At 41.4% G+C, this 12,847-nt stretch overlaps 1 pseudogene; it reads right to left on the bottom strand.

Moving 5' to 3' along the window:
* Positions 1-566: 566 nt before the first annotated feature.
* Positions 567-6,143, bottom strand: LOC120033775 (annotated as a pseudogene).
* Positions 6,144-12,847: the final 6,704 nt, after the last annotated feature.

Below are 12,847 nucleotides of genomic sequence, written 5' to 3'. Positions count from 1 at the left end.
ACCTAAAGTGTTTCTCCTTGTGACAAACTGACACGTTTTCATTTTCGTCAAAAACAACTTTATATGGAAGGAGTGCCTTTATTTGACGGCCAGCACGTGTAACTCGGCACGAGATGACACGATGACGTGTTTCTGCACATGAGCTTAGCTAGCCAACATTGCCTAGAAGTGTGATCAGGGATTTCTATTGGAGAAGCAGTTTATGCCCATCTTCATACTGTAATGTCTTTGGTGCACCTTTAAATCATCATGTCTCAGGAGACACCAACTGGGAGGAGGTAAATGTTGACCCAAACCAGTAACACAGGGTCAGGGGTTCTATTCACAGAGTGTCTTACAGTAGGAGTGCTGATCTAGGATTAGTTTTGCATTTTAAATTACAGTGGTGATCTGACCCTAGATCAGCACTCATCTGAGCCTTTCTGAATATGGGCTCAGATAGTTTCCCATCTGCCTAATGGTTCAGGACAGGGTTGGGGTAAGAAGCAGGGAATTGAGCTGATAGAGGATGTATTTAACCTGCCTAATATAGGCAAAAATAGGAAAAATAGGGTTTCACTATGACATCCATTGAAAAAAATGACTTTATTTAAACAAATTATTTGCTGCATTATATAGATTGTCAACAAAAAACGTAATAGGCTACTTCAATATTCTAACATGCAGCCATCAGTACAGATAGAAGATATCCTGTATGTCATTGTTAAACAATTGAATAGGAACTCCTGTTGTTTAGAAATCCAAGTGTGTGTTCTGTGCTAGATACAGCTGTGAGGACTTCCTGAAGCCAGCAGTGTCCTGGAGGGTAGGTCCCTGAAACGGAGCGCTAGATTCAGTATACCAATCTGATACTGACTGGTGATTTCCCCTCAACACACATTACTCAGTTTGTTCTGTTGTTAATTGCCAGAAAACAGAACATAATTATTCAGAAGTTGGACGTATTAAGAAATTCACAATGACAAAGTATTAATTTGTTGTTTTCATTTCAGGCTATTATTACACTCAGTGTAGTAATATCATTTATGCCCTTTAGTATGAGTGCTCATATGTGATGTTAGGCGATGTTTATAACTAAAGTATTTGTCACATTCTTTGCACTGGTAAGATTTCTGCCCAGTGTGAACACGCTGATGAAGTCTTAAATAGCTTAATGCGATGTAACTTTTCCTGCATACAGGACAGATATATGGTCTCTCTCCTGTATGAGCTCTCATGTGCAATGTCAGTTCTATCTTCTGGTTGAAGGCTTTGCCAGTTTTTGCACTGATATGATCTCTCCCCTGTGTGTATCCTTGAATGAACGGTCAAGTGTCCCTTCTGGTTAAACATTTTGCCACATTGTTTGCACTCATAGGGATTCTCTCCTGTGTGTACCCTTGTATGGATGGTCAAGTCTCGCTTCTGGATGAAGCTTTTGCCACATTGTTTGCACAGATAAGGTTTCTCTCCTGTGTGTACCCTTGTATGTCTGTTCAAATCACCCTTCTGGATGAAGCTTTTGCCACACTGTTTGCACAGATAAGGTTTCTCTCCTGTGTGTATCTTTAAATGCAAGGTTAAGTTTCCCTTACGTGTAAAGCTTTTGCCACATTGTTTACACTGATATGGCTTCTCCACTGCAACAGAGTAGTCTGGATGAACTGAGAGGGGCTGATCACTGGTTGGTTCTGGTACTCTGTAGCCCTCTACATCAGGTTCTGTTTTGATCTCTTCAGTTATGATGATAGGTAGAGTGCTCCTCTCCATCATCCACAGTTTGGTTTTGGTAAAGATGTGAGGGCTGAGGTGGGTCCTCCTGACTGAGTCTGAGCTCCTGTTGTTCCTCTTTAATATGTGTGGGTTCTGGGTCATCCTGCCCCAGACTGGGGCTCCACTCCTGCTCACAGTTCTGATTTTCAGGGGGAACAGTAGGAGTGACTAGTTAAAAGTCTGGAGGGAAAAAATATTAAATCAATATTTTGACCTATAATCTTAATGATATACCTGCCATTTTGTTTGAAATGCCTCTGTTTTGTAATGGGTAGGTTGTTGATGCTGATGTCAATTCTGCAAAAACAAGACAATTTTGTTAGTCTACACTATAGCATGTGTTTCAACCAATGACTGTACATAAATGGACAAAGCCATCGTTTCACATGACACCGTTCTTTCGTTTGTGAAGACTCAATAAGCTATACAAGTGACGTGGAAAGTAAAACCATTTTTGAATAGTCTTCAGCGCAAAAACGTTAGGAAAGGCATCTGGCAGAAGTACATTCAACCACAAACATCGTTTTTTTTAATACATCTTAAAATGGCCACGTTTTCATCAATTTGATGATATAATCGTCAATCCAATTCAAAAGACCAGGGACACGACCACGGAGGTAAAACGTAGGAATGAGTCACCCAAGGAAATCAGTTAGATTACCTAAGCCTAAAAAAGAAGTGCTGCTCATCGATAACTGGCGTCCAATTTGTCTTCTTAATAATGACTATAAGATATTAGCCTTACTACTTGCAAAAATAATTAAAGAAGTCCTGGATGCAGTCATTGATGAAACACAGTCTGGCTTCATGAGGAACAGACATATTTCTAACAATGTCAGACTAGTATTAGACATACTTGACTACTCAGACCTAATAACTGAGGATAGCTTCATATTATTTTTAGATTTTTATAAAGCATTTGACACAGTAGAGCATCAGTTTCTCTTCCACTCCCTTGAGAAACTTGGCTTTGGGGATTTTTTCTGTAAGGCTATTAAGACTCTCTATGCAAATGGTAACAGCTCTATCAAATTGAAATATGGCACCTCACCTAGATTTGAGTTAAAGAGAGGAATTAGGCAAGGTTGTCCTATCTCCCCGTACCTGTTTTTATTAATCACCCAACTTCTTGCAAATTCTTTAAATAATAGTCCTGTACAAGGTATTTCCATAGCTGGTAAAGAAATGATTATAAGCCAGCTGGCTGATGATACTACACTTTTTCTGAAAGACGCTAACCAAATTCCCATGTCGATCAATGTGATACAATCCTTTTCCAAAGCGTCTGGTCTATACCTTAACATTAATAAATGTGAACTCATGGCTGTCAAAGATTGTGTGACACCTTCATATTATGGTATTCCAGTAAAAGAAGAACTTACATATTTAGGCATAACCATTACAAAGGATCAGAAGTCTAGAGGCTTACTAAATTTTAACCCTCTTATTAAAAATACCCAGAAGAAGCTAAATCAATGGCTACAGAGGGACTTATCTTTAAAAGGTAGAGTCCTAATAACCAAGGCTGAAGGTATCTCTAGACTAACATATGGCGCTCTATCTTTATATCTTGACAGTAAAATTAGGAGATAGACCAGATGCTTTTCAACTTTCTTTGGAGAAACCGTACCCATTACATTAGGAAAACTGTTGTAATGAACACTTATGAGAATGGTGGACTGAATTTTCTGGACTTTACTACTTTAAATAATACTTTTAAGATCAATTGGATAAAACAATTCCTAAGAAGACCCACTTCTATCTGGAATTTTATTCCTCATCATGTCTTCTCTACTTTTGGTGGCCTTAACTTCATGTTGTTTTGCAATTATAATATTGACAAAATTCCAGTGAAAATTTCTGCTTTTCATCGGCAGGTTTTCTTGTCATGGTCCTTAATTTATAAACACAATTTTTCTCCACACAGATATTATATATGGAATAATCGGGTTATATTCTATAAAAAAACTTCTTTGTTTTTAGAATATTGGTTCCGAAATAATATCCTATTGGTGAGACAACTGGTAAATGCAGAGGGTCTTTTACTCAGTTATAAGGAATTCTTATCACTTTACAAGGTCCCTTAACACCTAAAGATTTTGCAATTGTTTTAGACGCCATTCCCTCAGGTGTTGCTCTGTTATTCAGGAACGTGTCAAGACCTGACCCTGTTGACTCATCAGTAGGAAAGATTTGTTTCTCTTTTGGTCCATTCAACAACAGAGCGATACGAACCTTGTTTCAGCAGGATGTCTATACCTTATGTCATGCCTTATTGGAATGGATTTATTGATAATATCTGTTGGGAAAAAGTTTGGATGTTGCCACACACATACCTACTTGTTAACAAAATTAAGGAAGTTTCCTTTAAAATTATTCATAAATATTATCCTGCCAACCACTATATGAAGAAGTTTAAGGAAAACATCAACTCAAATTGCTCCTTTTGTAATGACCACCCAGAAACAGTGTTGCATCTTTTTTGGCATTGTATTCATGTAAGAAAACTGTGGCAAGACATCAGTAGATTTATAATTGAACACATTTATGAAGATTTTACACTATTGTGGAGAGATGTACTGCTTGGATTCTTTACATACAATAGAAATAAGCTGAAGCATTTTTATGTAATTAATTTCATTATTCTTTTGGCCAAATATACACAAATGTAAATTTACAAACATTTTTTTTTTTTTTTTCTTACCCTACAAAAATAAATGTAACTGTATTTTAAGACAGTTAAATACTCTACTAACAAAAAAGCTGTTAGAATTATAAGTGTATGTATGTCCCTTAAGGTCCTTGTGTAATTGTAATGTGATATTGTACCCCCTAGCCCAATTGTCCTTTGTATATAATCTATATATACTTGTGTTCCCTCATGTACTTTCTGTATTGATTTGTTGTTAATAATAAAATAAAAAATATTGAAAAAAAAAATATATATACAGTGGGGAGAACAAGTATTTGATACACTGCCGATTTTGCAGGTTTTCCTACTTACAAAGCATGTAGAGGTCTGTCATTTTTTATCATAGGTACACTTCAACTGTGAGAGACGGAATCTAAAACAAAAATCCAGAAAATCACATTGTATGATTTTTAAGTAATTAATTTGCCTATATATTTGCCTGTATTTACCCCCCCAGCCAAAAGAACATTTTTGCATTAATGTGTCTGTAATAAAACAAATGTGGCAGAAATTAATGTTGACATTAATAAATGCTTTTATATAGCTTCCCGAAGTGCCAAGATGGAGGCGCGGTGGCTTCGACCCAGCACCCCCTAGCAGTCATTTAGTGTATACGTTTATATATATATACACTAAATGACTGCTAGTCATTGGGATATATGTCATTGGGATAGATGTGGTAAAGAGGTCAATGGTAGCAGACCATGGGGGATAGGACGCTGGATTGGCGTACATTCAACAAATCTGATCTAACCGAGTGGATATTTGTCAAATCCATCATGATTTCTCTATTGTAACAGGCCCACAATGTGGTTACTAAAATCCGATTTGGATATATTTTGGTGTTTTCACTGCATAAAATATAGAAGTCGTCACTTTTCAGGTTTGGAAAAAGTGTGCTAAATGCTAACTCCCATTCGTATAAACTGGTAGCATAGTTAGCATATAGAAATAGGTGGTGGTAGTCAGTAGTTTTTAACTGCAATGCAGTTGATTGATGACGATGTCATGAACATGTATTGGGGTTGACATCTATACAGCATTATACTCCGATCTTTACCTCAACATAGTGTGACATACACATATAATTAAACTATAGCCTAAATGTAGGCTAATGTTGCTGGGGGGCAATGGGGAGATTCGGGATGGAGATGCAGGTGGAAAACGGTGCAGTCTCTTTACTTCATGCTATCCTGGCTGAGACTGCGCTACTGGATGTCAAGCACAGGGAAACGGACTCGAATTTCGTGGCTTCAAAGGGAGGGGGCAGTCGTTTTACCCTGAATTCAAGAAGGCAATGTTGCGTTCAGAGTGCGCATATTACAAACTGCCACATGAATTCTCTAGTCTTATAACGTTAATCTACAAATCAAATATCTTCGTGACAACAACTGTAGCTCGCTACAAACCTGCTCCATGTAACTTAATCTCTGGTTGGAAAACCATGCCCAACAGCCTCCGTAGGCGCTCGATCTCCTCTGCTGAACGGCAGATTTGTTCCTGATACTCTGCTATAATCTTCTCCGCGGCCACGAATATCTCCACAGCAGCTGTCGACAAACGCTCGGTGACGAACACATTAAGCAACGGTAGTTTGGACATATTGGCGATGGTTATGGAAGTCTAGCTGTTCGTTTTGTCAAATAAATGTTGGTTGAAACCTCTGTCTGATTAGCCTAGGCTAGCGTCTACTCTACAACCTTTGTAAATAACAATTGTGCAGTGTGCTCCTTTCTAGTGTTGCCAGGTTGAGAAAACATTTCCAGACCAATGACTACTCGGACAAGGCCTGAAAACCAGCCCCAAAAATGTTTTGCGCAGCAAGAGAGGAGTTGACACATTTATCCTTTCTCTATAACATTATCGAGAGAATTAAGGAAAATCGACGTAAGAAGCCAAATTCGGTTTCATCAAAATAATAATTTGTGCGAGCTAACGTGATGTAATAAAGGAATGAGAGCGCAATTCGCCGTTATTAAACTCGCCAGATCATTTTCCATCAATGCATGTCGTTTTAACGCGTTTTATTGCTATGATTGTAAATAAATCCCTTTTGCGCACGTCCATAAATATAGCTTAAAATCTGACTGGAGCGTTTAAGTGACGAAAGTTGGACACAGGGTCGGTGTACTTTTTGGCCAATAAATATTTCCTATTAGATGAAAGGATAGAAAATTAGTAAAGGGTCGTTCTTCCTTTATTTGATTTGAATCTGAAATCAAACAAACGGTTTTGTTTTTATTGTCTAAAGTAAATATTAAATAACGAGAAACGGAATAATGATTTGATTATTCAACTGTTGTTTTTACATATCGGTTCTGGTTCGATCCGTGCACCGTATGTTTTGGCCAATTAATAGTCGTGGCTTCCAGACAACACAGAACATATAAATGCGTCTTCATGTGTTTAATCTGCATATGTAATCGAATAAACAAACAATATTTATTTGTAAAAAAAAAAAAAACGTTTCTCATTCTAATGATTTGATGAATGACACTAAACGTAGTGGGTCATATGACCAGTCCTGAGTCCAAATTGGCCTAGGTCAGTGAGACAGTCACTTGAACTTCCAAAACTTTTACAACCTTAACGACTAACCTGTAGCCTACATAATTGTTTATAGGCTCTATAACATGCCACTGATCACCACAAGCTTCAGTGCCTACGAGTTTAGACAACATGACCACATGGGCAGTCAGCCGCGGTCCGTTGAAATTCGCGCGTCATGACCAATGATCTACAGTGGTCATAACCTATGGAGAATAGTTAGTTTAGTCTGGCCTATGTCAGGATCTGGCCATTTGTGATGAGCCTATAAGCTACATAAATAATAAGGTGTGATATATTTTTTGAAAGAGCTCTGTCCACGGACCTATAGCATATGACACGTATTTTCAAACTCTGACGCGCAACCGTGGGTAAAGACCGGGGCCCAGTCCCCAAAATCATCTTGACGAATTTAGCTTTAAGACGCTTTTGGCAAACCGAGCCCGGGGCATCGTTTTCCCAGAGCCTTTGTATAGCGTTAGAACCATCTTACGATGTATCTTTAGTAGCCGAGGTGTTTCCCAGAGCCTTCGTTAGTAACGTGGCTCTTGAAACCCTTGCACATCTACGAGTGATCCAGACCACTTATAGAGCAGCCAAAGTGCACCGTTGGGTTTATTTTCTACCTTAACTCACAAGATATAATTCCAAAACAATTTATACGAGTTTTGTGTAATTGGGGATGATCATACGATGACAATGTTACATTTGGGTAATGTAAAAATATCTCATGTAATATTTGAAATATGTATTTGTAACATTTTGTCAAGATTAGTTTTATCCCAAGCTGAATCTTATCTGGTACAAATTGGAAACACCTGGAACACTATAAACACCAAGCCATTGTCAGGCGTCAGCGGAATAACAATAATACAGCATATATTTTGGCTGCCATTCAGCAGATTGTTGCTCTCCAACATAACCCGCGGCTGCGCAGGCGGTTGGTGTAATGCGCATATTCTCAACAACCTGAGCCCCTTGCAGACACACAGTGATGGAGTAGAACTACAGGAGAGGAGATACTCAGACTGTTCGACCTTGTGTCCCCTCATTCAGCCAACCAACCCACTGCAATTTTGCGCGGAGTGCTGAGGTGCAGCATCGAACAGCATTGTGTTTTTACGTAGTGGGGAGTTCTCTCCAGCTCCTTGGGGATGGACACGTCCTCAGAACATAAAAAAAGGAAAAACCAAAACGTGTGCAGTAGAGGGTTAGTTACTGTAGATATGTGTGCAGTAGAGGGTTAGTTACTGTAGATATGTGTGCAGTAGAGGGTTAGTTACTGTAGATGTGTGTGCAGTAGAGGGTTAGTTACTGTAGATGTGTGTGCAGTAGAGGGTTAGTTACTGTAGATGTGTGTGCAGTAGAGGGTTAGTTACTGTAGATATGTGTGCAGTAGAGGGTTAGTTACTGTAGATATGTGTGCAGTAGAGGGTTAGTTACTGTAGATATGTGTGCAGTAGAGGGTTAGTTACTGTAGATATGTGTGCAGTAGAGGGTTAGTTACTGTAGATATGTGTGCAGTAGAGGGTTAGTTACTGTAGATATGTGTGCAGTAGAGGGTTAGTTACTGTAGATATGTGTGCAGTAGAGGGTTAGTTACTGTAGATATGTGTGGGCTAAAAGGAAACAGACTGATAATAATTTTATTACGTTTGTTTGGCAGGGACAATGCACAACAAAAACATAGGCTGTCTCAGAGCACTGAGGAAACATGTCGCACCAGATTTAGCGAATAGCTAATTTCCATCTGTAGTACTTAAAACATCCAGACATGGAAACATATACAAAACAGGGGGGAAAAAATACATCTTACAGTAAAAAAAACTACAACTGATCAGGACATAACACAGAAGTCAGAACATTGTGGTGCAGTGTGCTAGAGCACTGTGGAGGAAATAACACAACCGGGGTTCAAATCATGAAATCAATCAAAATTACTTGTAGATTATAGTGTTATTTATTTTCATTCAAAAGTCTGCGAAATGTATAGGCCTAGCCTATGTTTCACATGAAATGTGGGTTATTAGTCGTCTTTGCTTATGACGCAAGCAGCATCAATTTCAGCAGCAGGGAAATGGACTGATCCTAAACACTTCAACCGGGCTCTGCGACGTTCACATTACATTATGCCCACGTTGGAGGATGTTCTTTACAAGCTCCCAAAGGCCAGAGTCTTCACGCTCGTGGACGCCAGAGATGCCTTCCTGCAGTGCAAGCTCGACTACATGACCACCTTTGGTCATGCTACATGACCACCTTTTGGACACCCTGGGGCAGGAAGAGGTGGTTGAAGCTTCCGTTTGGTGTCTCCGTGGCTCCAGAGGTATATCAGCGGAAACAGCACGAGCTGTTGATGGGACTCAGTGGCGTGGAACCCATAGCAGATGACATCCTCGTAGTGGGCTGTGGGGACAGTGATGAGGAGGCAGAATGTGACCATGACGCCAAGCTGCTGGCCCTGATGGTCAGATGCAGACAGGTTAAGCTAAGGCTAAGCATAAAAAAGCTTCAGTTTAAAGTGCCAGAGGTCCGCTTTCATGGGCACATCTTGTCCTCCACCGGATTGAAGGCGGATCCTGAAAAAGTGAAGGCTGTCTTGGAAATGCCCCACCCATCTGACGTGAAGGGAGTGCAGCGCTTCGTCGGATTCGTCACTTACCTGGCCAAATTCCTACCGCGGCTCTCTGAAGTGTGTGAGCCACTAAGGAGGCTCATGGACAAGGACGCCATCTGGCATTGGCTCCCAAAACATGACGCAGCGGTGAGGGAAATAAAAAAACTGGTCACCCAGACACCTGTACTGCGATACTACAATGTGTCAAAACCTGTCACGATTCAGAGTGACTCAAGCCAGTATGGACTTGGCTGTTGCCTCATGCAGCAGGGCCAGCCTGTGGCATTCGCCTCTAGGGCACTCACCCTAACAGAGCAGAACGATGCCCAGATAGAGAAGGAGTGCCCCAGCATTGTGTTTGCATGCCAACGTTTCCACCATTACCTGTACGGGCGCGACAATATTACCGCAGAGACAGATCACAAGCCCCTTATTGCTATATTCAGCAAGCCTCTTCTGAATGCCCCAAAACAACTGCAGAGCATGCTACTGGCCCTACAAAACTACAACCTCAAGGTGGTGTATAAGCCAGGGCCAGAGATGTATGTGAGTGACACGCTCAGCAGGGCTACTGCATCAGGCATTTACACACGCTCCATGCATGAACAACACGCAGTGTGCAGCTTACAAACAGAGCAAGTGGATGTTGAACACATCAACCAGGCTGACTACCTCAATGTTACGGACCAGCGCCTTATACAAATCAGACAGCACACAGACAGGGACGGACAACTCCAGGCATTGAGGTCTGTGATTATGATGGGCTGGCCCGACTGCAAGGAAGAAACTGCTTTAGCCGTCAGAGAATATTGGCCAGTCAAAGAGGAGCTCAGTGTTCAAAACGGAGTAATATTCAAGTGTCAGAGAGTCGTTATTCCCCGGTCTCTGCGCCATGAGATGTTGGCGCGCGTGCACTCAAGTCACATAGGAGGTGAGGCCTGTTACAGACAAGCACGTGACACACTGTATTGGCCAGGAATGCAGAGTGAAATCAAAGACTATGTCAGTAAATGCACAATCTGCAATGAATATGCCATTGAGCAACAGAGAGAGACGATGATGTCCCACGAGCTACCGATGCGCCCCTGGCAGATAGTAAGTCTAGATCTCTTCCAGCACAGTGGCAAAGACTTTCTGCTGGTAGTTGATCATTATTCAGACTTTTGGGAGATTGACCTCCTCCCCGACCTCTCAGCAGAGACAACGATCAAACGCTGCAAGGCTCAGTTTGCCCGCTATGGCCAGCCAGATAGAGTAATTTCAGACAATGGACGCCAATTCTCCGTAGTTGAGTTCCGAAAATTTGCTGCAGGATGGGAATTCGAGCACGTCACTTCATCACCACGACACCCAAAAGCTAATGGGAAGGCGGAGTCCGCAGTAAAAATCGCAAAGAACCTCTGCAAAAAGGCTCTGCGAGAGGGCAAAGATGCCTGGAAAGCAATCCTGCAGTGGCGCAATACCCCGACAGAAGGCATGGATAGCAGTCCGGCCCAGCGCCTCATGGCACGGCGCTTAAAAGCAGCTCTGCCAGTAGCCAGCACTCTCCTGGAGCCATGTGTGGTGACAGACGTGCTGGTGAAGCTACGTCACAGAAGACAGGTCTCCAAGTTCATCTACAACAAATCAGCAAAAGACTTACCTGAGCTCAGGGTGGGTGAAACGGTGCGGATGAAGCCACTACCAGGGGACCGGACGGGCCTCTGGAGACTCGGATGCTGTGTACAGAAAGTGGCACCACGCTCCTACTTGGTCGAAGTGAATGGATCATTGTACCGTTGCAACAGGGTTGACCTTCGGATTGCTGAGCCAGCACCTACTCAGAACCCTGATGGTCAAAGGGGTCGCATGACAAAAGACGGAACCCCAGCAAGTCACATGGGGCCTGAGGCACTGGGCGAAGAGCCAGGTGATCACAGGTCGGCTGCTCCCTCGCCCATCAATACTCCCCTTAGACAGTCAGGTGACACGCCTGTGCGGGAACCCGCAGTCCTCGCAGAAAAGCCCCCTGTCTTTTCACGCTACGGGCGTTTGTCTCAGCCACCAAAAATACTTAATCTGTAGGTTTCCCATCAGGGATTGTTGACAGAGATAAAAAAGTAAAGAGACTATCAAAATGTGTTAAGTTGTTACCTGAGGGAAAAAAATTAAATAAAAAATACTAAACTGTTCATGTTGGAAATTATTACTAGGTTTGTTTTGTTAGTGAATTGACACATCCTGTCCTATTTTATTAAAGGGAAGATGTTATGGGTGTAAGATGGCACAGTGATGCCATCTGTTGGTAAATGTTCATTACTGCAACTCATGTGTTTCATACCGGGGTGCTTGAGATACCCGGGTGTATTGTGATGTACGGAACAAGGCTGGTTACTCGCATGAATGTCTCTGTCTCGTCATTTAACATTCAAACAAGATCCCCCAACCGAATCATGTGAAAAACCGAACATTCCCCCAACGACGCTCTTAGCTGTCACTCTTACAGGCTCACTCTACCTGCTTGTTTGGTAAACACTTACAAAGTTGGATCGTAAATAACGACGCATTTGTTACGACCATCGTAATACTTAAAGCGGCAATCAGCAATAGAAACAATAACAAAGCAGGCCCTGCCCACCCCTGGTTTGGTGTAACGCTCAGGGATGGGGCTGGATAAATTATACCACTCTCAAATTCATAGAGCTATGGATGCAAGGACTGACCATCCATGATATAAAAATAGTTTTTAACCATGTTTTGAGGCTATAGTGTGTTTGTAAAAAATAAATAAAATGTCTACAAACTTTGGAGTAAATGTTGGGTTCTGGTGGAGAACGACAGTTGAACTAAGCTCATGATGCATTTAAGTTACATTTTTCAAGAATTAACATATTCATTTATCAGTACAAAATGTATGTAGTAACTGCTGATTGCCCCTTTAAGTTACACCGCAACTGGGAAACTAGACTCTGATCCGTCGGTCTCTCCTGGACTGTGTCACCTTCAGTGTTCTCCAGTCCCGACGGAAAGTGCCACACACTTCGAAAACCAAATTGGCAATGAGGTAGGCTAGGCTATGGTTTACAGAGTTTATTTGTCCAATTATGTAGGCTACTATACCGTTGCAGGGTCACCCAGTGGCTCGATATATACACTGCATTTGGAAAGTATTCAGACCCCTTTTCCACATTTTATGTTACAGCCTTATTCCAAAATGGATAAAATGATCATCATCAATCTACACACAATAACCCATAATG

This window comes from Salvelinus namaycush, chromosome 40 (assembly GCF_016432855.1).
Source record: "Salvelinus namaycush isolate Seneca chromosome 40, SaNama_1.0, whole genome shotgun sequence".
NCBI lineage: Eukaryota > Metazoa > Chordata > Actinopteri > Salmoniformes > Salmonidae > Salvelinus > Salvelinus namaycush.
The sequence above is the reverse complement of the archived record's forward strand: the minus strand, read 5'-3'. Positions and strand labels throughout refer to the sequence as shown.